Source organism: Rhinoderma darwinii, assembly GCF_050947455.1.
Source record: "Rhinoderma darwinii isolate aRhiDar2 chromosome 5 unlocalized genomic scaffold, aRhiDar2.hap1 SUPER_5_unloc_7, whole genome shotgun sequence".
Lineage (NCBI taxonomy): Eukaryota > Metazoa > Chordata > Amphibia > Anura > Rhinodermatidae > Rhinoderma > Rhinoderma darwinii.
In genome coordinates, this window is record NW_027461820.1 from 18,146 (window position 1) to 41,769 (window position 23,624).

At 47.7% G+C, this 23,624-nt stretch overlaps 15 non-coding genes and 1 pseudogene across 15 annotated transcripts; all 16 read left to right on the forward strand.

The window, feature by feature from the left end:
- Positions 1 to 90: 90 nt before the first annotated feature.
- On the forward strand, positions 91 to 281 carry LOC142696752 (U2 spliceosomal RNA). Its single transcript, XR_012864613.1, has one exon. It is a non-coding gene; the product is annotated as a U2 spliceosomal RNA (small nuclear RNA).
- Positions 282 to 1,581: 1,300 nt separating this feature from the next.
- LOC142696765 (U2 spliceosomal RNA) lies at positions 1,582 to 1,772 on the forward strand. The gene has a single exon (XR_012864624.1). It is a non-coding gene; the product is annotated as a U2 spliceosomal RNA (small nuclear RNA).
- Positions 1,773 to 3,596: 1,824 nt separating this feature from the next.
- LOC142696777 (U2 spliceosomal RNA) lies at positions 3,597 to 3,787 on the forward strand. Its single transcript, XR_012864635.1, has one exon. It is a non-coding gene; the product is annotated as a U2 spliceosomal RNA (small nuclear RNA).
- A 1,288-nt stretch (positions 3,788 to 5,075) lies between these two features.
- LOC142696789 (U2 spliceosomal RNA) lies at positions 5,076 to 5,266 on the forward strand. Its single transcript, XR_012864646.1, has one exon. It is a non-coding gene; the product is annotated as a U2 spliceosomal RNA (small nuclear RNA).
- A 1,296-nt stretch (positions 5,267 to 6,562) lies between these two features.
- On the forward strand, positions 6,563 to 6,753 carry LOC142696801 (U2 spliceosomal RNA). Its single transcript, XR_012864657.1, has one exon. It is a non-coding gene; the product is annotated as a U2 spliceosomal RNA (small nuclear RNA).
- Positions 6,754 to 8,037: 1,284 nt separating this feature from the next.
- Positions 8,038 to 8,228, forward strand: LOC142696814 (U2 spliceosomal RNA). Its single transcript, XR_012864668.1, has one exon. It is a non-coding gene; the product is annotated as a U2 spliceosomal RNA (small nuclear RNA).
- A 1,320-nt stretch (positions 8,229 to 9,548) lies between these two features.
- LOC142696826 (U2 spliceosomal RNA) lies at positions 9,549 to 9,739 on the forward strand. The gene has a single exon (XR_012864679.1). It is a non-coding gene; the product is annotated as a U2 spliceosomal RNA (small nuclear RNA).
- A 1,280-nt stretch (positions 9,740 to 11,019) lies between these two features.
- LOC142696838 (U2 spliceosomal RNA) lies at positions 11,020 to 11,210 on the forward strand. The gene has a single exon (XR_012864690.1). It is a non-coding gene; the product is annotated as a U2 spliceosomal RNA (small nuclear RNA).
- A 1,276-nt stretch (positions 11,211 to 12,486) lies between these two features.
- On the forward strand, positions 12,487 to 12,677 carry LOC142696850 (U2 spliceosomal RNA). The gene has a single exon (XR_012864701.1). It is a non-coding gene; the product is annotated as a U2 spliceosomal RNA (small nuclear RNA).
- Positions 12,678 to 13,961: 1,284 nt separating this feature from the next.
- On the forward strand, positions 13,962 to 14,152 carry LOC142696863 (U2 spliceosomal RNA). The gene has a single exon (XR_012864713.1). It is a non-coding gene; the product is annotated as a U2 spliceosomal RNA (small nuclear RNA).
- Positions 14,153 to 15,444: 1,292 nt separating this feature from the next.
- Positions 15,445 to 15,635, forward strand: LOC142696876 (U2 spliceosomal RNA). Its single transcript, XR_012864724.1, has one exon. It is a non-coding gene; the product is annotated as a U2 spliceosomal RNA (small nuclear RNA).
- A 1,288-nt stretch (positions 15,636 to 16,923) lies between these two features.
- Positions 16,924 to 17,114, forward strand: LOC142696888 (U2 spliceosomal RNA). Its single transcript, XR_012864735.1, has one exon. It is a non-coding gene; the product is annotated as a U2 spliceosomal RNA (small nuclear RNA).
- Positions 17,115 to 18,406: 1,292 nt separating this feature from the next.
- On the forward strand, positions 18,407 to 18,609 carry LOC142696613 (U2 spliceosomal RNA; annotated as a pseudogene).
- Positions 18,610 to 19,889: 1,280 nt separating this feature from the next.
- LOC142696900 (U2 spliceosomal RNA) lies at positions 19,890 to 20,080 on the forward strand. Its single transcript, XR_012864746.1, has one exon. It is a non-coding gene; the product is annotated as a U2 spliceosomal RNA (small nuclear RNA).
- A 1,284-nt stretch (positions 20,081 to 21,364) lies between these two features.
- LOC142696912 (U2 spliceosomal RNA) lies at positions 21,365 to 21,555 on the forward strand. The gene has a single exon (XR_012864757.1). It is a non-coding gene; the product is annotated as a U2 spliceosomal RNA (small nuclear RNA).
- Positions 21,556 to 22,851: 1,296 nt separating this feature from the next.
- Positions 22,852 to 23,042, forward strand: LOC142696924 (U2 spliceosomal RNA). The gene has a single exon (XR_012864768.1). It is a non-coding gene; the product is annotated as a U2 spliceosomal RNA (small nuclear RNA).
- The last annotated feature ends 582 nt before the right edge of the window (positions 23,043 to 23,624 follow it).

A 23,624-nucleotide genomic window follows, 5' to 3' on the forward strand; every position in this document is an offset into this window, starting at 1 on the left:
CCATGGAATTGCCTAGAAGTAGGCTGAATCGCTGCAAGGGCTGAACAGCAGTATCGGGCAGGCTCGGGCAACGCGCGGCCCGTTCGGGTTATCGCTTCTCGGCCTTTTGGCTAAGATCAAGTGTAGTATCTGTTCTTATCAGTTTAATATCTGATACGTCCCCTATCTGGGGACCATATATTAAATGGATTTTTAGAACAGGGAGATGGAAATAGAGCTTGCTCTGTCCACTCCACGCATTGACCTGGTATTGCAGTATTTCCAGGACCGGTGCACCCTTTCCTTATGTGTTGACTAAAAGCAGATTCCAAAAGTGTTTTTTGTCTTTGCTATTGTTTCTGTCTTTCTGAAGGGATCTCCCCTTTTAATCCCATTATTTCAACACCTGTTGGACAATGCATGAGTGATAATGAGCTCATTGATTAAATGCAATTAATGAATAGATTGCCACCTCTTGTTGTGTGTCGTCTGTGTTTCTGTGTTTCCGGCATTTCACATTGGAACACCTCATTCACCTTCCTTGTCTTCTCTCCGCCCTCCCTTTTAGGTAAGTTAAAGAGCTGCACCTGAGCCAGCCACTGATTGATTGATTGATTGATTGATTGATTGATTGATTGATTGATTGATTGATTGATTGATTGATGCAGCACAACAGTCAAATAGTGGAGTGGAGTAGGGGAACAGCAAACAGCCAATAAAGCAGCCCGCCCGCTCGCCTGCCCGCCACAATGGACCTACCTGTGTACACTAGATGGATGTGATGGAATGTACTGTCGTCCCTACATTTCAAGAAGAAGTAAGAATTGCAGTTGCAACAAAGCCTTGCTTGCCTACAAAGAGAGCAGCAATTTGGATTTGTTACTATGTTACCTAGAAGAATAACAAACTGTGCAAGGATGGAGGTTGTAGGAGCAAGGAGAAGTTGTCTGTAAAGTTGGTGGATGCCTATTTTCCATTTTGCAGTCCCTTGTCTCCCTCTTGTGGCCTCCTGGAGGCAACTAGCTGTGCAAAAAAAAGACAGCCTGGCGGCCGGCTGTTGCAGTGTTGCCCTCTCAGGCAACACTGAGTGACTGACTGAGCCTCACCGTCTTATATAAAGTTCAGACGGAACTTTGCACGTGTCATAGTGGAGCCCTCAGGATTCCAGAGCCAGCTTTCTGACATCATAATGGGGCCTCAGAGATAAAAGCCTGGGCCCAGGCAGTGTTGGTCAGTGCTGCTCAGCAGGCAGCACTGGACTGGACTGGATTACAGCTGATACAAGGTGTGAAGGAACAAGGGGTGGCTGTGGGCATGCACTTGCTGCCGCTGCCAGTGTTTATCTGCATGGCAGCAGGGCATTTGGGCGTTGCCAGGAAGGCGTTTTTATGTAGATTCCTCCTCTTTCAGCACTGCATTGTGGTGCAAGCAAAAGAAGCAAATCCTGTCTGGCTTCCTCTCCGGCCTTTATTCACCTCCCGTGTAGCTGTGAGTGTGTGAGCCTGCAGGGCCCCATGGAATTGCCTAGAAATAGGCTGAATCGCTGCAAGGGCTGAACAGCAGTATCGGGCAGGCTCGGGCAACGCGCGGCCCGTTCGGGTTATCGCTTCTCGGCCTTTTGGCTAAGATCAAGTGTAGTATCTGTTCTTATCAGTTTAATATCTGATACGTCCCCTATCTGGGGACCATATATTAAATGGATTTTTAGAACAGGGAGATGGAAATAGAGCTTGCTCTGTCCACTCCACGCATTGACCTGGTATTGCAGTATTTCCAGGACCGGTGCACCCTTTCCTTATGTGTTGACTAAAAGCAGATTCCAAAAGTGTTTTTTGTCTTTGCTATTGTTTCTGTCTTTCTGAAGGGATCTCCCCTTTTAATCCCATTATTTCAACACCTGTTGGACAATGCATGAGTGATAATGAGCTCATTGATTAAATGCAATTAATGAATAGATTGCCACCTCTTGTTGTGTGTCGTCTGTGTTTCTGTGTTTCCGGCATTTCACATTGGAACACCTCATTCACCTTCCTTGTCTTCTCTCCGCCCTCCCTTTTAGGTAAGTTAAAGAGCTGCACCTGAGCCAGCCACTGATTGATTGATTGATTGATTGATTGATTGATTGATTGATTGATTGATTGATTGATTGATTGATTGATGCAGCACAACAGTCAAATAGTGGAGTGGAGTAGGGGAACAGCAAACAGCCAATAAAGCAGCCCGCCCGCTCGCCTGCCCGCCACAATGGACCTACCTGTGTACACTAGATGGATGTGATGGAATGTACTGTCGTCCCTACATTTCAAGAAGAAGTAAGAATTGCAGTTGCAACAAAGCCTTGCTTGCCTACAAAGAGAGCAGCAATTTGGATTTGTTACTATGTTACCTAGAAGAATAACAAACTGTGCAAGGATGGAGGTTGTAGGAGCAAGGAGAAGTTGTCTGTAAAGTTGGTGGATGCCTATTTTCCATTTTGCAGTCCCTTGTCTCCCTCTTGTGGCCTCCTGGAGGCAACTAGCTGTGCAAAAAAAAGACAGCCTGGCGGCCGGCTGTTGCAGTGTTGCCCTCTCAGGCAACACTGAGTGACTGACTGAGCCTCACCGTCTTATATAAAGTTCAGACGGAACTTTGCACGTGTCATAGTGGAGCCCTCAGGATTCCAGAGCCAGCTTTCTGACATCATAATGGGGCCTCAGAGATAAAAGCCTGGGCCCAGGCAGTGTTGGTCAGTGCTGCTCAGCAGGCAGCACTGGACTGGACTGGATTACAGCTGATACAAGGTGTGAAGGAACAAGGGGTGGCTGTGGGCATGCACTTGCTGCCGCTGCCAGTGTTTATCTGTATGGCAGCAGGGCATTTGGGCGTTGCCAGGAAGGCGTTTTTATGTAGATTCCTCCTCTTTCAGCACTGCATTGTGGTGCAAGCAAAATAAGCAAATCCTGTCTGGCTTCCTCTCCGGCCTTTATTCAGTTGGTGGATGCCTATTTTCCATTTTGCAGTCCCTTGTCTCCCTCTTGTGGCCTCCTGGAGGCAACTAGCTGTGCAAAAAAAAGACAGCCTGGCGGCCGGCTGTTGCAGTGTTGCCCTCTCAGGCAACACTGAGTGACTGACTGAGCCTCACCGTCTTATATAAAGTTCAGACGGAACTTTGCACGTGTCATAGTGGAGCCCTCAGGATTCCAGAGCCAGCTTTCTGACATCATAATGGGGCCTCAGAGATAAAAGCCTGGGCCCAGGCAGTGTTGGTCAGTGCTGCTCAGCAGGCAGCACTGGACTGGACTGGATTACAGCTGATACAAGGTGTGAAGGAACAAGGGGTGGCTGTGGGCATGCACTTGCTGCCGCTGCCAGTGTTTATCTGCATGGCAGCAGGGCATTTGGGCGTTGCCAGGAAGGCGTTTTTATGTAGATTCCTCCTCTTTCAGCACTGCATTGTGGTGCAAGCAAAAGAAGCAAATCCTGTCTGGCTTCCTCTCCGGCCTTTATTCACCTCCCGTGTAGCTGTGAGTGTGTGAGCCTGCAGGGCCCCATGGAATTGCCTAGAAGTAGGCTGAATCGCTGCAAGGGCTGAACAGCAGTATCGGGCAGGCTCGGGCAACGCGCGGCCCGTTCGGGTTATCGCTTCTCGGCCTTTTGGCTAAGATCAAGTGTAGTATCTGTTCTTATCAGTTTAATATCTGATACGTCCCCTATCTGGGGACCATATATTAAATGGATTTTTAGAACAGGGAGATGGAAATAGAGCTTGCTCTGTCCACTCCACGCATTGACCTGGTATTGCAGTATTTCCAGGACCGGTGCACCCTTTCCTTATGTGTTGACTAAAAGCAGATTCCAAAAGTGTTTTTTGTCTTTGCTATTGTTTCTGTCTTTCTGAAGGGATCTCCCCTTTTAATCCCATTATTTCAACACCTGTTGGACAATGCATGAGTGATAATGAGCTCATTGATTAAATGCAATTAATGAATAGATTGCCACCTCTTGTTGTGTGTCGTCTGTGTTTCTGTGTTTCCGGCATTTCACATTGGAACACCTCATTCACCTTCCTTGTCTTCTCTCCGCCCTCCCTTTTAGGTAAGTTAAAGAGCTGCACCTGAGCCAGCCACTGATTGATTGATTGATTGATTGATTGATTGATTGATTGATTGATTGATTGATGCAGCACAACAGTCAAATAGTGGAGTGGAGTAGGGGAACAGCAAACAGCCAATAAAGCAGCCCGCCCGCTCGCCTGCCCGCCACAATGGACCTACCTGTGTACACTAGATGGATGTGATGGAATGTACTGTCGTCCCTACATTTCAAGAAGAAGTAAGAATTGCAGTTGCAACAAAGCCTTGCTTGCCTACAAAGAGAGCAGCAATTTGGATTTGTTACTATGTTACCTAGAAGAATAACAAACTGTGCAAGGATGGAGGTTGTAGGAGCAAGGAGAAGTTGTCTGTAAAGTTGGTGGATGCCTATTTTCCATTTTGCAGTCCCTTGTCTCCCTCTTGTGGCCTCCTGGAGGCAACTAGCTGTGCAAAAAAAAGACAGCCTGGCGGCCGGCTGTTGCAGTGTTGCCCTCTCAGGCAACACTGAGTGACTGACTGAGCCTCACCGTCTTATATAAAGTTCAGACGGAACTTTGCACGTGTCATAGTGGAGCCCTCAGGATTCCAGAGCCAGCTTTCTGACATCATAATGGGGCCTCAGAGATAAAAGCCTGGGCCCAGGCAGTGTTGGTCAGTGCTGCTCAGCAGGCAGCACTGGACTGGACTGGATTACAGCTGATACAAGGTGTGAAGGAACAAGGGGTGGCTGTGGGCATGCACTTGCTGCCGCTGCCAGTGTTTATCTGCATGGCAGCAGGGCATTTGGGCGTTGCCAGGAAGGCGTTTTTATGTAGATTCCTCCTCTTTCAGCACTGCATTGTGGTGCAAGCAAAAGAAGCAAATCCTGTCTGGCTTCCTCTCCGGCCTTTATTCACCTCCCGTGTAGCTGTGAGTGTGTGAGCCTGCAGGGCCCCATGGAATTGCCTAGAAGTAGGCTGAATCGCTGCAAGGGCTGAACAGCAGTATCGGGCAGGCTCGGGCAACGCGCGGCCCGTTCGGGTTATCGCTTCTCGGCCTTTTGGCTAAGATCAAGTGTAGTATCTGTTCTTATCAGTTTAATATCTGATACGTCCCCTATCTGGGGACCATATATTAAATGGATTTTTAGAACAGGGAGATGGAAATAGAGCTTGCTCTGTCCACTCCACGCATTGACCTGGTATTGCAGTATTTCCAGGACCGGTGCACCCTTTCCTTATGTGTTGACTAAAAGCAGATTCCAAAAGTGTTTTTTGTCTTTGCTATTGTTTCTGTCTTTCTGAAGGGATCTCCCCTTTTAATCCCATTATTTCAACACCTGTTGGACAATGCATGAGTGATAATGAGCTCATTGATTAAATGCAATTAATGAATAGATTGCCACCTCTTGTTGTGTGTCGTCTGTGTTTCTGTGTTTCCGGCATTTCACATTGGAACACCTCATTCACCTTCCTTGTCTTCTCTCCGCCCTCCCTTTTAGGTAAGTTAAAGAGCTGCACCTGAGCCAGCCACTGATTGATTGATTGATTGATTGATTGATTGATTGATTGATTGATTGATTGATTGATTGATGCAGCACAACAGTCAAATAGTGGAGTGGAGTAGGGGAACAGCAAACAGCCAATAAAGCAGCCCGCCCGCTCGCCTGCCCGCCACAATGGACCTACCTGTGTACACTAGATGGATGTGATGGAATGTACTGTCGTCCCTACATTTCAAGAAGAAGTAAGAATTGCAGTTGCAACAAAGCCTTGCTTGCCTACAAAGAGAGCAGCAATTTGGATTTGTTACTATGTTACCTAGAAGAATAACAAACTGTGCAAGGATGGAGGTTGTAGGAGCAAGGAGAAGTTGTCTGTAAAGTTGGTGGATGCCTATTTTCCATTTTGCAGTCCCTTGTCTCCCTCTTGTGGCCTCCTGGAGGCAACTAGCTGTGCAAAAAAAAGACAGCCTGGCGGCCGGCTGTTGCAGTGTTGCCCTCTCAGGCAACACTGAGTGACTGACTGAGCCTCACCGTCTTATATAAAGTTCAGACGGAACTTTGCACGTGTCATAGTGGAGCCCTCAGGATTCCAGAGCCAGCTTTCTGACATCATAATGGGGCCTCAGAGATAAAAGCCTGGGCCCAGGCAGTGTTGGTCAGTGCTGCTCAGCAGGCAGCACTGGACTGGACTGGATTACAGCTGATACAAGGTGTGAAGGAACAAGGGGTGGCTGTGGGCATGCACTTGCTGCCGCTGCCAGTGTTTATCTGTATGGCAGCAGGGCATTTGGGCGTTGCCAGGAAGGCGTTTTTATGTAGATTCCTCCTCTTTCAGCACTGCATTGTGGTGCAAGCAAAATAAGCAAATCCTGTCTGGCTTCCTCTCCGGCCTTTATTCACCTCCCGTGTAGCTGTGAGTGTGTGAGCCTGCAGGGCCCCATGGAATTGCCTAGAAGTAGGCTGAATCGCTGCAAGGGCTGAACAGCAGTATCGGGCAGGCTCGGGCAACGCGCGGCCCGTTCGGGTTATCGCTTCTCGGCCTTTTGGCTAAGATCAAGTGTAGTATCTGTTCTTATCAGTTTAATATCTGATACGTCCCCTATCTGGGGACCATATATTAAATGGATTTTTAGAACAGGGAGATGGAAATAGAGCTTGCTCTGTCCACTCCACGCATTGACCTGGTATTGCAGTATTTCCAGGACCGGTGCACCCTTTCCTTATGTGTTGACTAAAAGCAGATTCCAAAAGTGTTTTTTGTCTTTGCTATTGTTTCTGTCTTTCTGAAGGGATCTCCCCTTTTAATCCCATTATTTCAACACCTGTTGGACAATGCATGAGTGATAATGAGCTCATTGATTAAATGCAATTAATGAATAGATTGCCACCTCTTGTTGTGTGTCGTCTGTGTTTCTGTGTTTCCGGCATTTCACATTGGAACACCTCATTCACCTTCCTTGTCTTCTCTCCGCCCTCCCTTTTAGGTAAGTTAAAGAGCTGCACCTGAGCCAGCCACTGATTGATTGATTGATTGATTGATTGATTGATTGATTGATTGATTGATGCAGCACAACAGTCAAATAGTGGAGTGGAGTAGGGGAACAGCAAACAGCCAATAAAGCAGCCCGCCCGCTCGCCTGCCCGCCACAATGGACCTACCTGTGTACACTAGATGGATGTGATGGAATGTACTGTCGTCCCTACATTTCAAGAAGAAGTAAGAATTGCAGTTGCAACAAAGCCTTGCTTGCCTACAAAGAGAGCAGCAATTTGGATTTGTTACTATGTTACCTAGAAGAATAACAAACTGTGCAAGGATGGAGGTTGTAGGAGCAAGGAGAAGTTGTCTGTAAAGTTGGTGGATGCCTATTTTCCATTTTGCAGTCCCTTGTCTCCCTCTTGTGGCCTCCTGGAGGCAACTAGCTGTGCAAAAAAAAGACAGCCTGGCGGCCGGCTGTTGCAGTGTTGCCCTCTCAGGCAACACTGAGTGACTGACTGAGCCTCACCGTCTTATATAAAGTTCAGACGGAACTTTGCACGTGTCATAGTGGAGCCCTCAGGATTCCAGAGCCAGCTTTCTGACATCATAATGGGGCCTCAGAGATAAAAGCCTGGGCCCAGGCAGTGTTGGTCAGTGCTGCTCAGCAGGCAGCACTGGACTGGACTGGATTACAGCTGATACAAGGTGTGAAGGAACAAGGGGTGGCTGTGGGCATGCACTTGCTGCCGCTGCCAGTGTTTATCTGCATGGCAGCAGGGCATTTGGGCGTTGCCAGGAAGGCGTTTTTATGTAGATTCCTCCTCTTTCAGCACTGCATTGTGGTGCAAGCAAAAGAAGCAAATCCTGTCTGGCTTCCTCTCCGGCCTTTATTCACCTCCCGTGTAGCTGTGAGTGTGTGAGCCTGCAGGGCCCCATGGAATTGCCTAGAAGTAGGCTGAATCGCTGCAAGGGCTGAACAGCAGTATCGGGCAGGCTCGGGCAACGCGCGGCCCGTTCGGGTTATCGCTTCTCGGCCTTTTGGCTAAGATCAAGTGTAGTATCTGTTCTTATCAGTTTAATATCTGATACGTCCCCTATCTGGGGACCATATATTAAATGGATTTTTAGAACAGGGAGATGGAAATAGAGCTTGCTCTGTCCACTCCACGCATTGACCTGGTATTGCAGTATTTCCAGGACCGGTGCACCCTTTCCTTATGTGTTGACTAAAAGCAGATTCCAAAAGTGTTTTTTGTCTTTGCTATTGTTTCTGTCTTTCTGAAGGGATCTCCCCTTTTAATCCCATTATTTCAACACCTGTTGGACAATGCATGAGTGATAATGAGCTCATTGATTAAATGCAATTAATGAATAGATTGCCACCTCTTGTTGTGTGTCGTCTGTGTTTCTGTGTTTCCGGCATTTCACATTGGAACACCTCATTCACCTTCCTTGTCTTCTCTCCGCCCTCCCTTTTAGGTAAGTTAAAGAGCTGCACCTGAGCCAGCCACTGATTGATTGATTGATTGATTGATTGATTGATTGATTGATTGATTGATTGATTGATTGATTGATTGATTGATTGATTGATTGATGCAGCACAACAGTCAAATAGTGGAGTGGAGTAGGGGAACAGCAAACAGCCAATAAAGCAGCCCGCCCGCTCGCCTGCCCGCCACAATGGACCTACCTGTGTACACTAGATGGATGTGATGGAATGTACTGTCGTCCCTACATTTCAAGAAGAAGTAAGAATTGCAGTTGCAACAAAGCCTTGCTTGCCTACAAAGAGAGCAGCAATTTGGATTTGTTACTATGTTACCTAGAAGAATAACAAACTGTGCAAGGATGGAGGTTGTAGGAGCAAGGAGAAGTTGTCTGTAAAGTTGGTGGATGCCTATTTTCCATTTTGCAGTCCCTTGTCTCCCTCTTGTGGCCTCCTGGAGGCAACTAGCTGTGCAAAAAAAAGACAGCCTGGCGGCCGGCTGTTGCAGTGTTGCCCTCTCAGGCAACACTGAGTGACTGACTGAGCCTCACCGTCTTATATAAAGTTCAGACGGAACTTTGCACGTGTCATAGTGGAGCCCTCAGGATTCCAGAGCCAGCTTTCTGACATCATAATGGGGCCTCAGAGATAAAAGCCTGGGCCCAGGCAGTGTTGGTCAGTGCTGCTCAGCAGGCAGCACTGGACTGGACTGGATTACAGCTGATACAAGGTGTGAAGGAACAAGGGGTGGCTGTGGGCATGCACTTGCTGCCGCTGCCAGTGTTTATCTGTATGGCAGCAGGGCATTTGGGCGTTGCCAGGAAGGCGTTTTTATGTAGATTCCTCCTCTTTCAGCACTGCATTGTGGTGCAAGCAAAATAAGCAAATCCTGTCTGGCTTCCTCTCCGGCCTTTATTCACCTCCCGTGTAGCTGTGAGTGTGTGAGCCTGCAGGGCCCCATGGAATTGCCTAGAAGTAGGCTGAATCGCTGCAAGGGCTGAACAGCAGTATCGGGCAGGCTCGGGCAACGCGCGGCCCGTTCGGGTTATCGCTTCTCGGCCTTTTGGCTAAGATCAAGTGTAGTATCTGTTCTTATCAGTTTAATATCTGATACGTCCCCTATCTGGGGACCATATATTAAATGGATTTTTAGAACAGGGAGATGGAAATAGAGCTTGCTCTGTCCACTCCACGCATTGACCTGGTATTGCAGTATTTCCAGGACCGGTGCACCCTTTCCTTATGTGTTGACTAAAAGCAGATTCCAAAAGTGTTTTTTGTCTTTGCTATTGTTTCTGTCTTTCTGAAGGGATCTCCCCTTTTAATCCCATTATTTCAACACCTGTTGGACAATGCATGAGTGATAATGAGCTCATTGATTAAATGCAATTAATGAATAGATTGCCACCTCTTGTTGTGTGTCGTCTGTGTTTCTGTGTTTCCGGCATTTCACATTGGAACACCTCATTCACCTTCCTTGTCTTCTCTCCGCCCTCCCTTTTAGGTAAGTTAAAGAGCTGCACCTGAGCCAGCCACTGATTGATTGATTGATTGATTGATTGATTGATTGATTGATTGATGCAGCACAACAGTCAAATAGTGGAGTGGAGTAGGGGAACAGCAAACAGCCAATAAAGCAGCCCGCCCGCTCGCCTGCCCGCCACAATGGACCTACCTGTGTACACTAGATGGATGTGATGGAATGTACTGTCGTCCCTACATTTCAAGAAGAAGTAAGAATTGCAGTTGCAACAAAGCCTTGCTTGCCTACAAAGAGAGCAGCAATTTGGATTTGTTACTATGTTACCTAGAAGAATAACAAACTGTGCAAGGATGGAGGTTGTAGGAGCAAGGAGAAGTTGTCTGTAAAGTTGGTGGATGCCTATTTTCCATTTTGCAGTCCCTTGTCTCCCTCTTGTGGCCTCCTGGAGGCAACTAGCTGTGCAAAAAAAAGACAGCCTGGCGGCCGGCTGTTGCAGTGTTGCCCTCTCAGGCAACACTGAGTGACTGACTGAGCCTCACCGTCTTATATAAAGTTCAGACGGAACTTTGCACGTGTCATAGTGGAGCCCTCAGGATTCCAGAGCCAGCTTTCTGACATCATAATGGGGCCTCAGAGATAAAAGCCTGGGCCCAGGCAGTGTTGGTCAGTGCTGCTCAGCAGGCAGCACTGGACTGGACTGGATTACAGCTGATACAAGGTGTGAAGGAACAAGGGGTGGCTGTGGGCATGCACTTGCTGCCGCTGCCAGTGTTTATCTGCATGGCAGCAGGGCATTTGGGCGTTGCCAGGAAGGCGTTTTTATGTAGATTCCTCCTCTTTCAGCACTGCATTGTGGTGCAAGCAAAAGAAGCAAATCCTGTCTGGCTTCCTCTCCGGCCTTTATTCACCTCCCGTGTAGCTGTGAGTGTGTGAGCCTGCAGGGCCCCATGGAATTGCCTAGAAGTAGGCTGAATCGCTGCAAGGGCTGAACAGCAGTATCGGGCAGGCTCGGGCAACGCGCGGCCCGTTCGGGTTATCGCTTCTCGGCCTTTTGGCTAAGATCAAGTGTAGTATCTGTTCTTATCAGTTTAATATCTGATACGTCCCCTATCTGGGGACCATATATTAAATGGATTTTTAGAACAGGGAGATGGAAATAGAGCTTGCTCTGTCCACTCCACGCATTGACCTGGTATTGCAGTATTTCCAGGACCGGTGCACCCTTTCCTTATGTGTTGACTAAAAGCAGATTCCAAAAGTGTTTTTTGTCTTTGCTATTGTTTCTGTCTTTCTGAAGGGATCTCCCCTTTTAATCCCATTATTTCAACACCTGTTGGACAATGCATGAGTGATAATGAGCTCATTGATTAAATGCAATTAATGAATAGATTGCCACCTCTTGTTGTGTGTCGTCTGTGTTTCTGTGTTTCCGGCATTTCACATTGGAACACCTCATTCACCTTCCTTGTCTTCTCTCCGCCCTCCCTTTTAGGTAAGTTAAAGAGCTGCACCTGAGCCAGCCACTGATTGATTGATTGATTGATTGATTGATTGATTGATTGATGCAGCACAACAGTCAAATAGTGGAGTGGAGTAGGGGAACAGCAAACAGCCAATAAAGCAGCCCGCCCGCTCGCCTGCCCGCCACAATGGACCTACCTGTGTACACTAGATGGATGTGATGGAATGTACTGTCGTCCCTACATTTCAAGAAGAAGTAAGAATTGCAGTTGCAACAAAGCCTTGCTTGCCTACAAAGAGAGCAGCAATTTGGATTTGTTACTATGTTACCTAGAAGAATAACAAACTGTGCAAGGATGGAGGTTGTAGGAGCAAGGAGAAGTTGTCTGTAAAGTTGGTGGATGCCTATTTTCCATTTTGCAGTCCCTTGTCTCCCTCTTGTGGCCTCCTGGAGGCAACTAGCTGTGCAAAAAAAAGACAGCCTGGCGGCCGGCTGTTGCAGTGTTGCCCTCTCAGGCAACACTGAGTGACTGACTGAGCCTCACCGTCTTATATAAAGTTCAGACGGAACTTTGCACGTGTCATAGTGGAGCCCTCAGGATTCCAGAGCCAGCTTTCTGACATCATAATGGGGCCTCAGAGATAAAAGCCTGGGCCCAGGCAGTGTTGGTCAGTGCTGCTCAGCAGGCAGCACTGGACTGGACTGGATTACAGCTGATACAAGGTGTGAAGGAACAAGGGGTGGCTGTGGGCATGCACTTGCTGCCGCTGCCAGTGTTTATCTGCATGGCAGCAGGGCATTTGGGCGTTGCCAGGAAGGCGTTTTTATGTAGATTCCTCCTCTTTCAGCACTGCATTGTGGTGCAAGCAAAAGAAGCAAATCCTGTCTGGCTTCCTCTCCGGCCTTTATTCACCTCCCGTGTAGCTGTGAGTGTGTGAGCCTGCAGGGCCCCATGGAATTGCCTAGAAGTAGGCTGAATCGCTGCAAGGGCTGAACAGCAGTATCGGGCAGGCTCGGGCAACGCGCGGCCCGTTCGGGTTATCGCTTCTCGGCCTTTTGGCTAAGATCAAGTGTAGTATCTGTTCTTATCAGTTTAATATCTGATACGTCCCCTATCTGGGGACCATATATTAAATGGATTTTTAGAACAGGGAGATGGAAATAGAGCTTGCTCTGTCCACTCCACGCATTGACCTGGTATTGCAGTATTTCCAGGACCGGTGCACCCTTTCCTTATGTGTTGACTAAAAGCAGATTCCAAAAGTGTTTTTTGTCTTTGCTATTGTTTCTGTCTTTCTGAAGGGATCTCCCCTTTTAATCCCATTATTTCAACACCTGTTGGACAATGCATGAGTGATAATGAGCTCATTGATTAAATGCAATTAATGAATAGATTGCCACCTCTTGTTGTGTGTCGTCTGTGTTTCTGTGTTTCCGGCATTTCACATTGGAACACCTCATTCACCTTCCTTGTCTTCTCTCCGCCCTCCCTTTTAGGTAAGTTAAAGAGCTGCACCTGAGCCAGCCACTGATTGATTGATTGATTGATTGATTGATTGATTGATTGATTGATTGATGCAGCACAACAGTCAAATAGTGGAGTGGAGTAGGGGAACAGCAAACAGCCAATAAAGCAGCCCGCCCGCTCGCCTGCCCGCCACAATGGACCTACCTGTGTACACTAGATGGATGTGATGGAATGTACTGTCGTCCCTACATTTCAAGAAGAAGTAAGAATTGCAGTTGCAACAAAGCCTTGCTTGCCTACAAAGAGAGCAGCAATTTGGATTTGTTACTATGTTACCTAGAAGAATAACAAACTGTGCAAGGATGGAGGTTGTAGGAGCAAGGAGAAGTTGTCTGTAAAGTTGGTGGATGCCTATTTTCCATTTTGCAGTCCCTTGTCTCCCTCTTGTGGCCTCCTGGAGGCAACTAGCTGTGCAAAAAAAAGACAGCCTGGCGGCCGGCTGTTGCAGTGTTGCCCTCTCAGGCAACACTGAGTGACTGACTGAGCCTCACCGTCTTATATAAAGTTCAGACGGAACTTTGCACGTGTCATAGTGGAGCCCTCAGGATTCCAGAGCCAGCTTTCTGACATCATAATGGGGCCTCAGAGATAAAAGCCTGGGCCCAGGCAGTGTTGGTCAGTGCTGCTCAGCAGGCAGCACTGGACTGGACTGGATTACAGCTGATACAAGGTGTGAAGGAACAAGGGGTGGCTGTGGGCATGCACTTGCTGCCGCTGCCAGTGTTTATCTGCATGGCAGCAGGGCATTTGGGCGTTGCCAGGAAGGCGTTTTTATGTAGATTCCTCCTCTTTCAGCACTGCATTGTGGTGCAAGCAAAAGAAGCAAATCCTGTCTGGCTTCCTCTCCGGCCTTTATTCACCTCCCGTGTAGCTGTGAGTGTGTGAGCCTGCAGGGCCCCATGGAATTGCCTAGAAGTAGGCTGAATCGCTGCAAGGGCTGAACAGCAGTATCGGGCAGGCTCGGGCAACGCGCGGCCCGTTCGGGTTATCGCTTCTCGGCCTTTTGGCTAAGATCAAGTGTAGTATCTGTTCTTATCAGTTTAATATCTGATACGTCCCCTATCTGGGGACCATATATTAAATGGATTTTTAGAACAGGGAGATGGAAATAGAGCTTGCTCTGTCCACTCCACGCATTGACCTGGTATTGCAGTATTTCCAGGACCGGTGCACCCTTTCCTTATGTGTTGACTAAAAGCAGATTCCAAAAGTGTTTTTTGTCTTTGCTATTGTTTCTGTCTTTCTGAAGGGATCTCCCCTTTTAATCCCATTATTTCAACACCTGTTGGACAATGCATGAGTGATAATGAGCTCATTGATTAAATGCAATTAATGAATAGATTGCCACCTCTTGTTGTGTGTCGTCTGTGTTTCTGTGTTTCCGGCATTTCACATTGGAACACCTCATTCACCTTCCTTGTCTTCTCTCCGCCCTCCCTTTTAGGTAAGTTAAAGAGCTGCACCTGAGCCAGCCACTGATTGATTGATTGATTGATTGATTGATTGATTGATTGATTGATTGATTGATTGATGCAGCACAACAGTCAAATAGTGGAGTGGAGTAGGGGAACAGCAAACAGCCAATAAAGCAGCCCGCCCGCTCGCCTGCCCGCCACAATGGACCTACCTGTGTACACTAGATGGATGTGATGGAATGTACTGTCGTCCCTACATTTCAAGAAGAAGTAAGAATTGCAGTTGCAACAAAGCCTTGCTTGCCTACAAAGAGAGCAGCAATTTGGATTTGTTACTATGTTACCTAGAAGAATAACAAACTGTGCAAGGATGGAGGTTGTAGGAGCAAGGAGAAGTTGTCTGTAAAGTTGGTGGATGCCTATTTTCCATTTTGCAGTCCCTTGTCTCCCTCTTGTGGCCTCCTGGAGGCAACTAGCTGTGCAAAAAAAAGACAGCCTGGCGGCCGGCTGTTGCAGTGTTGCCCTCTCAGGCAACACTGAGTGACTGACTGAGCCTCACCGTCTTATATAAAGTTCAGACGGAACTTTGCACGTGTCATAGTGGAGCCCTCAGGATTCCAGAGCCAGCTTTCTGACATCATAATGGGGCCTCAGAGATAAAAGCCTGGGCCCAGGCAGTGTTGGTCAGTGCTGCTCAGCAGGCAGCACTGGACTGGACTGGATTACAGCTGATACAAGGTGTGAAGGAACAAGGGGTGGCTGTGGGCATGCACTTGCTGCCGCTGCCAGTGTTTATCTGCATGGCAGCAGGGCATTTGGGCGTTGCCAGGAAGGCGTTTTTATGTAGATTCCTCCTCTTTCAGCACTGCATTGTGGTGCAAGCAAAAGAAGCAAATCCTGTCTGGCTTCCTCTCCGGCCTTTATTCACCTCCCGTGTAGCTGTGAGTGTGTGAGCCTGCAGGGCCCCATGGAATTGCCTAGAAGTAGGCTGAATCGCTGCAAGGGCTGAACAGCAGTATCGGGCAGGCTCGGGCAACGCGCGGCCCGTTCGGGTTATCGCTTCTCGGCCTTTTGGCTAAGATCAAGTGTAGTATCTGTTCTTATCAGTTTAATATCTGATACGTCCCCTATCTGGGGACCATATATTAAATGGATTTTTAGAACAGGGAGATGGAAATAGAGCTTGCTCTGTCCACTCCACGCATTGACCTGGTATTGCAGTATTTCCAGGACCGGTGCACCCTTTCCTTATGTGTTGACTAAAAGCAGATTCCAAAAGTGTTTTTTGTCTTTGCTATTGTTTCTGTCTTTCTGAAGGGATCTCCCCTTTTAATCCCATTATTTCAACACCTGTTGGACAATGCATGAGTGATAATGAGCTCATTGATTAAATGCAATTAATGAATAGATTGCCACCTCTTGTTGTGTGTCGTCTGTGTTTCCGGCATTTCACATTGGAACACCTCATTCACCTTCCTTGTCTTCTCTCCGCCCTCCCTTTTAGGTAAGTTAAAGAGCTGCACCTGAGCCAGCCACTGATTGATTGATTGATTGATTGATTGATTGATTGATTGATTGATTGATTGATTGATTGATGCAGCACAACAGTCAAATAGTGGAGTGGAGTAGGGGAACAGCAAACAGCCAATAAAGCAGCCCGCCCGCTCGCCTGCCCGCCACAATGGACCTACCTGTGTACACTAGATGGATGTGATGGAATGTACTGTCGTCCCTACATTTCAAGAAGAAGTAAGAATTGCAGTTGCAACAAAGCCTTGCTTGCCTACAAAGAGAGCAGCAATTTGGATTTGTTACTATGTTACCTAGAAGAATAACAAACTGTGCAAGGATGGAGGTTGTAGGAGCAAGGAGAAGTTGTCTGTAAAGTTGGTGGATGCCTATTTTCCATTTTGCAGTCCCTTGTCTCCCTCTTGTGGCCTCCTGGAGGCAACTAGCTGTGCAAAAAAAAGACAGCCTGGCGGCCGGCTGTTGCAGTGTTGCCCTCTCAGGCAACACTGAGTGACTGACTGAGCCTCACCGTCTTATATAAAGTTCAGACGGAACTTTGCACGTGTCATAGTGGAGCCCTCAGGATTCCAGAGCCAGCTTTCTGACATCATAATGGGGCCTCAGAGATAAAAGCCTGGGCCCAGGCAGTGTTGGTCAGTGCTGCTCAGCAGGCAGCACTGGACTGGACTGGATTACAGCTGATACAAGGTGTGAAGGAACAAGGGGTGGCTGTGGGCATGCACTTGCTGCCGCTGCCAGTGTTTATCTGCATGGCAGCAGGGCATTTGGGCGTTGCCAGGAAGGCGTTTTTATGTAGATTCCTCCTCTTTCAGCACTGCATTGTGGTGCAAGCAAAAGAAGCAAATCCTGTCTGGCTTCCTCTCCGGCCTTTATTCACCTCCCGTGTAGCTGTGAGTGTGTGAGCCTGCAGGGCCCCATGGAATTGCCTAGAAGTAGGCTGAATCGCTGCAAGGGCTGAACAGCAGTATCGGGCAGGCTCGGGCAACGCGCGGCCCGTTCGGGTTATCGCTTCTCGGCCTTTTGGCTAAGATCAAGTGTAGTATCTGTTCTTATCAGTTTAATATCTGATACGTCCCCTATCTGGGGACCATATATTAAATGGATTTTTAGAACAGGGAGATGGAAATAGAGCTTGCTCTGTCCACTCCACGCATTGACCTGGTATTGCAGTATTTCCAGGACCGGTGCACCCTTTCCTTATGTGTTGACTAAAAGCAGATTCCAAAAGTGTTTTTTGTCTTTGCTATTGTTTCTGTCTTTCTGAAGGGATCTCCCCTTTTAATCCCATTATTTCAACACCTGTTGGACAATGCATGAGTGATAATGAGCTCATTGATTAAATGCAATTAATGAATAGATTGCCACCTCTTGTTGTGTGTCGTCTGTGTTTCTGTGTTTCCGGCATTTCACATTGGAACACCTCATTCACCTTCCTTGTCTTCTCTCCGCCCTCCCTTTTAGGTAAGTTAAAGAGCTGCACCTGAGCCAGCCACTGATTGATTGATTGATTGATTGATTGATTGATTGATTGATTGATTGATTGATTGATGCAGCACAACAGTCAAATAGTGGAGTGGAGTAGGGGAACAGCAAACAGCCAATAAAGCAGCCCGCCCGCTCGCCTGCCCGCCACAATGGACCTACCTGTGTACACTAGATGGATGTGATGGAATGTACTGTCGTCCCTACATTTCAAGAAGAAGTAAGAATTGCAGTTGCAACAAAGCCTTGCTTGCCTACAAAGAGAGCAGCAATTTGGATTTGTTACTATGTTACCTAGAAGAATAACAAACTGTGCAAGGATGGAGGTTGTAGGAGCAAGGAGAAGTTGTCTGTAAAGTTGGTGGATGCCTATTTTCCATTTTGCAGTCCCTTGTCTCCCTCTTGTGGCCTCCTGGAGGCAACTAGCTGTGCAAAAAAAAGACAGCCTGGCGGCCGGCTGTTGCAGTGTTGCCCTCTCAGGCAACACTGAGTGACTGACTGAGCCTCACCGTCTTATATAAAGTTCAGACGGAACTTTGCACGTGTCATAGTGGAGCCCTCAGGATTCCAGAGCCAGCTTTCTGACATCATAATGGGGCCTCAGAGATAAAAGCCTGGGCCCAGGCAGTGTTGGTCAGTGCTGCTCAGCAGGCAGCACTGGACTGGACTGGATTACAGCTGATACAAGGTGTGAAGGAACAAGGGGTGGCTGTGGGCATGCACTTGCTGCCGCTGCCAGTGTTTATCTGCATGGCAGCAGGGCATTTGGGCGTTGCCAGGAAGGCGTTTTTATGTAGATTCCTCCTCTTTCAGCACTGCATTGTGGTGCAAGCAAAAGAAGCAAATCCTGTCTGGCTTCCTCTCCGGCCTTTATTCACCTCCCGTGTAGCTGTGAGTGTGTGAGCCTGCAGGGCCCCATGGAATTGCCTAGAAGTAGGCTGAATCGCTGCAAGGGCTGAACAGCAGTATCGGGCAGGCTCGGGCAACGCGCGGCCCGTTCGGGTTATCGCTTCTCGGCCTTTTGGCTAAGATCAAGTGTAGTATCTGTTCTTATCAGTTTAATATCTGATACGTCCCCTATCTGGGGACCATATATTAAATGGATTTTTAGAACAGGGAGAAGAACAGGGAGATGGAAATAGAGCTTGCTCTGTCCACTCCACGCATTGACCTGGTATTGCAGTATTTCCAGGACCGGTGCACCCTTTCCTTATGTGTTGACTAAAAGCAGATTCCAAAAGTGTTTTTTGTCTTTGCTATTGTTTCTGTCTTTCTGAAGGGATCTCCCCTTTTAATCCCATTATTTCAACACCTGTTGGACAATGCATGAGTGATAATGAGCTCATTGATTAAATGCAATTAATGAATAGATTGCCACCTCTTGTTGTGTGTCGTCTGTGTTTCTGTGTTTCCGGCATTTCACATTGGAACACCTCATTCACCTTCCTTGTCTTCTCTCCGCCCTCCCTTTTAGGTAAGTTAAAGAGCTGCACCTGAGCCAGCCACTGATTGATTGATTGATTGATTGATTGATTGATTGATTGATTGATGCAGCACAACAGTCAAATAGTGGAGTGGAGTAGGGGAACAGCAAACAGCCAATAAAGCAGCCCGCCCGCTCGCCTGCCCGCCACAATGGACCTACCTGTGTACACTAGATGGATGTGATGGAATGTACTGTCGTCCCTACATTTCAAGAAGAAGTAAGAATTGCAGTTGCAACAAAGCCTTGCTTGCCTACAAAGAGAGCAGCAATTTGGATTTGTTACTATGTTACCTAGAAGAATAACAAACTGTGCAAGGATGGAGGTTGTAGGAGCAAGGAGAAGTTGTCTGTAAAGTTGGTGGATGCCTATTTTCCATTTTGCAGTCCCTTGTCTCCCTCTTGTGGCCTCCTGGAGGCAACTAGCTGTGCAAAAAAAAGACAGCCTGGCGGCCGGCTGTTGCAGTGTTGCCCTCTCAGGCAACACTGAGTGACTGACTGAGCCTCACCGTCTTATATAAAGTTCAGACGGAACTTTGCACGTGTCATAGTGGAGCCCTCAGGATTCCAGAGCCAGCTTTCTGACATCATAATGGGGCCTCAGAGATAAAAGCCTGGGCCCAGGCAGTGTTGGTCAGTGCTGCTCAGCAGGCAGCACTGGACTGGACTGGATTACAGCTGATACAAGGTGTGAAGGAACAAGGGGTGGCTGTGGGCATGCACTTGCTGCCGCTGCCAGTGTTTATCTGCATGGCAGCAGGGCATTTGGGCGTTGCCAGGAAGGCGTTTTTATGTAGATTCCTCCTCTTTCAGCACTGCATTGTGGTGCAAGCAAAAGAAGCAAATCCTGTCTGGCTTCCTCTCCGGCCTTTATTCACCTCCCGTGTAGCTGTGAGTGTGTGAGCCTGCAGGGCCCCATGGAATTGCCTAGAAGTAGGCTGAATCGCTGCAAGGGCTGAACAGCAGTATCGGGCAGGCTCGGGCAACGCGCGGCCCGTTCGGGTTATCGCTTCTCGGCCTTTTGGCTAAGATCAAGTGTAGTATCTGTTCTTATCAGTTTAATATCTGATACGTCCCCTATCTGGGGACCATATATTAAATGGATTTTTAGAACAGGGAGATGGAAATAGAGCTTGCTCTGTCCACTCCACGCATTGACCTGGTATTGCAGTATTTCCAGGACCGGTGCACCCTTTCCTTATGTGTTGACTAAAAGCAGATTCCAAAAGTGTTTTTTGTCTTTGCTATTGTTTCTGTCTTTCTGAAGGGATCTCCCCTTTTAATCCCATTATTTCAACACCTGTTGGACAATGCATGAGTGATAATGAGCTCATTGATTAAATGCAATTAATGAATAGATTGCCACGTCTTGTTGTGTGTCGTCTGTGTTTCTGTGTTTCCGGCATTTCACATTGGAACACCTCATTCACCTTCCTTGTCTTCTCTCCGCCCTCCCTTTTAGGTAAGTTAAAGAGCTGCACCTGAGCCAGCCACTGATTGATTGATTGATTGATTGATTGATTGATTGATTGATTGATTGATGCAGCACAACAGTCAAATAGTGGAGTGGAGTAGGGGAACAGCAAACAGCCAATAAAGCAGCCCGCCCGCTCGCCTGCCCGCCACAATGGACCTACCTGTGTACACTAGATGGATGTGATGGAATGTACTGTCGTCCCTACATTTCAAGAAGAAGTAAGAATTGCAGTTGCAACAAAGCCTTGCTTGCCTACAAAGAGAGCAGCAATTTGGATTTGTTACTATGTTACCTAGAAGAATAACAAACTGTGCAAGGATGGAGGTTGTAGGAGCAAGGAGAAGTTGTCTGTAAAGTTGGTGGATGCCTATTTTCCATTTTGCAGTCCCTTGTCTCCCTCTTGTGGCCTCCTGGAGGCAACTAGCTGTGCAAAAAAAAGACAGCCTGGCGGCCGGCTGTTGCAGTGTTGCCCTCTCAGGCAACACTGAGTGACTGACTGAGCCTCACCGTCTTATATAAAGTTCAGACGGAACTTTGCACGTGTCATAGTGGAGCCCTCAGGATTCCAGAGCCAGCTTTCTGACATCATAATGGGGCCTCAGAGATAAAAGCCTGGGCCCAGGCAGTGTTGGTCAGTGCTGCTCAGCAGGCAGCACTGGACTGGACTGGATTACAGCTGATACAAGGTGTGAAGGAACAAGGGGTGGCTGTGGGCATGCACTTGCTGCCGCTGCCAGTGTTTATCTGCATGGCAGCAGGGCATTTGGGCGTTGCCAGGAAGGCGTTTTTATGTAGATTCCTCCTCTTTCAGCACTGCATTGTGGTGCAAGCAAAAGAAGCAAATCCTGTCTGGCTTCCTCTCCGGCCTTTATTCACCTCCCGTGTAGCTGTGAGTGTGTGAGCCTGCAGGGCCCCATGGAATTGCCTAGAAGTAGGCTGAATCGCTGCAAGGGCTGAACAGCAGTATCGGGCAGGCTCGGGCAACGCGCGGCCCGTTCGGGTTATCGCTTCTCGGCCTTTTGGCTAAGATCAAGTGTAGTATCTGTTCTTATCAGTTTAATATCTGATACGTCCCCTATCTGGGGACCATATATTAAATGGATTTTTAGAACAGGGAGATGGAAATAGAGCTTGCTCTGTCCACTCCACGCATTGACCTGGTATTGCAGTATTTCCAGGACCGGTGCACCCTTTCCTTATGTGTTGACTAAAAGCAGATTCCAAAAGTGTTTTTTGTCTTTGCTATTGTTTCTGTCTTTCTGAAGGGATCTCCCCTTTTAATCCCATTATTTCAACACCTGTTGGACAATGCATGAGTGATAATGAGCTCATTGATTAAATGCAATTAATGAATAGATTGCCACCTCTTGTTGTGTGTCGTCTGTGTTTCTGTGTTTCCGGCATTTCACATTGGAACACCTCATTCACCTTCCTTGTCTTCTCTCCGCCCTCCCTTTTAGGTAAGTTAAAGAGCTGCACCTGAGCCAGCCACTGATTGATTGATTGATTGATTGATTGATTGATTGATTGATTGATTGATTGATTGATTGATGCAGCACAACAGTCAAATAGTGGAGTGGAGTAGGGGAACAGCAAACAGCCAATAAAGCAGCCCGCCCGCTCGCCTGCCCGCCACAATGGACCTACCTGTGTACACTAGATGGATGTGATGGAATGTACTGTCGTCCCTACATTTCAAGAAGAAGTAAGAATTGCAGTTGCAACAAAGCCTTGCTTGCCTACAAAGAGAGCAGCAATTTGGATTTGTTACTATGTTACCTAGAAGAATAACAAACTGTGCAAGGATGGAGGTTGTAGGAGCAAGGAGAAGTTGTCTGTAAAGTTGGTGGATGCCTATTTTCCATTTTGCAGTCCCTTGTCCCCCTCTTGTGGCCTCCTGGAGGCAACTAGCTGTGCAAAAAAAAGACAGCCTGGCGGCCGGCTGTTGCAGTGTTGCCCTCTCAGGCAACACTGAGTGACTGACTGAGCCTCACCGTCTTATATAAAGTTCAGACGGAACTTTGCACGTGTCATAGTGGAGCCCTCAGGATTCCAGAGCCAGCTTTCTGACATCATAATGGGGCCTCAGAGATAAAAGCCTGGGCCCAGGCAGTGTTGGTCAGTGCTGCTCAGCAGGCAGCACTGGACTGGACTGGATTACAGCTGATACAAGGTGTGAAGGAACAAGGGGTGGCTGTGGGCATGCACTTGCTGCCGCTGCCAGTGTTTATCTGCATGGCAGCAGGGCATTTGGGCGTTGCCAGGAAGGCGTTTTTATGTAGATTCCTCCTCTTTCAGCACTGCATTGTGGTGCAAGCAAAAGAAGCAAATCCTGTCTGGCTTCCTCTCCGGCCTTTATTCACCTCCCGTGTAGCTGTGAGTGTGTGAGCCTGCAGGGCCCCATGGAATTGCCTAGAAGTAGGCTGAATCGCTGCAAGGGCTGAACAGCAGTATCGGGCAGGCTCGGGCAACGCGCGGCCCGTTCGGGTTATCGCTTCTCGGCCTTTTGGCTAAGATCAAGTGTAGTATCTGTTCTTATCAGTTTAATATCTGATACGTCCCCTATCTGGGGACCATATATTAAATGGATTTTTAGAACAGGGAGATGGAAATAGAGCTTGCTCTGTCCACTCCACGCATTGACCTGGTATTGCAGTATTTCCAGGACCGGTGCACCCTTTCCTTATGTGTTGACTAAAAGCAGATTCCAAAAGTGTTTTTTGTCTTTGCTATTGTTTCTGTCTTTCTGAAGGGATCTCCCCTTTTAATCCCATTATTTCAACACCTGTTGGACAATGCATGAGTGATAATGAGCTCATTGATTAAATGCAATTAATGAATAGATTGCCACCTCTTGTTGTGTGTCGTCTGTGTTTCTGTGTTTCCGGCATTTCACATTGGAACACCTCATTCACCTTCCTTGTCTTCTCTCCGCCCTCCCTTTTAGGTAAGTTAAAGAGCTGCACCTGAGCCAGCCACTGATTGATTGATTGATTGATTGATTGATTGATTGATTGATTGATTGATTGATTGATTGATTGATGCAGCACAACAGTCAAATAGTGGAGTGGAGTAGGGGAACAGCAAACAGCCAATAAAGCAGCCCGCCCGCTCGCCTGCCCGCCACAATGGACCTACCTGTGTACACTAGATGGATGTGATGGAATGTACTGTCGTCCCTACATTTCAAGAAGAAGTAAGAATTGCAGTTGCAACAAAGCCTTGCTTGCCTACAAAGAGAGCAGCAATTTGGATTTGTTACT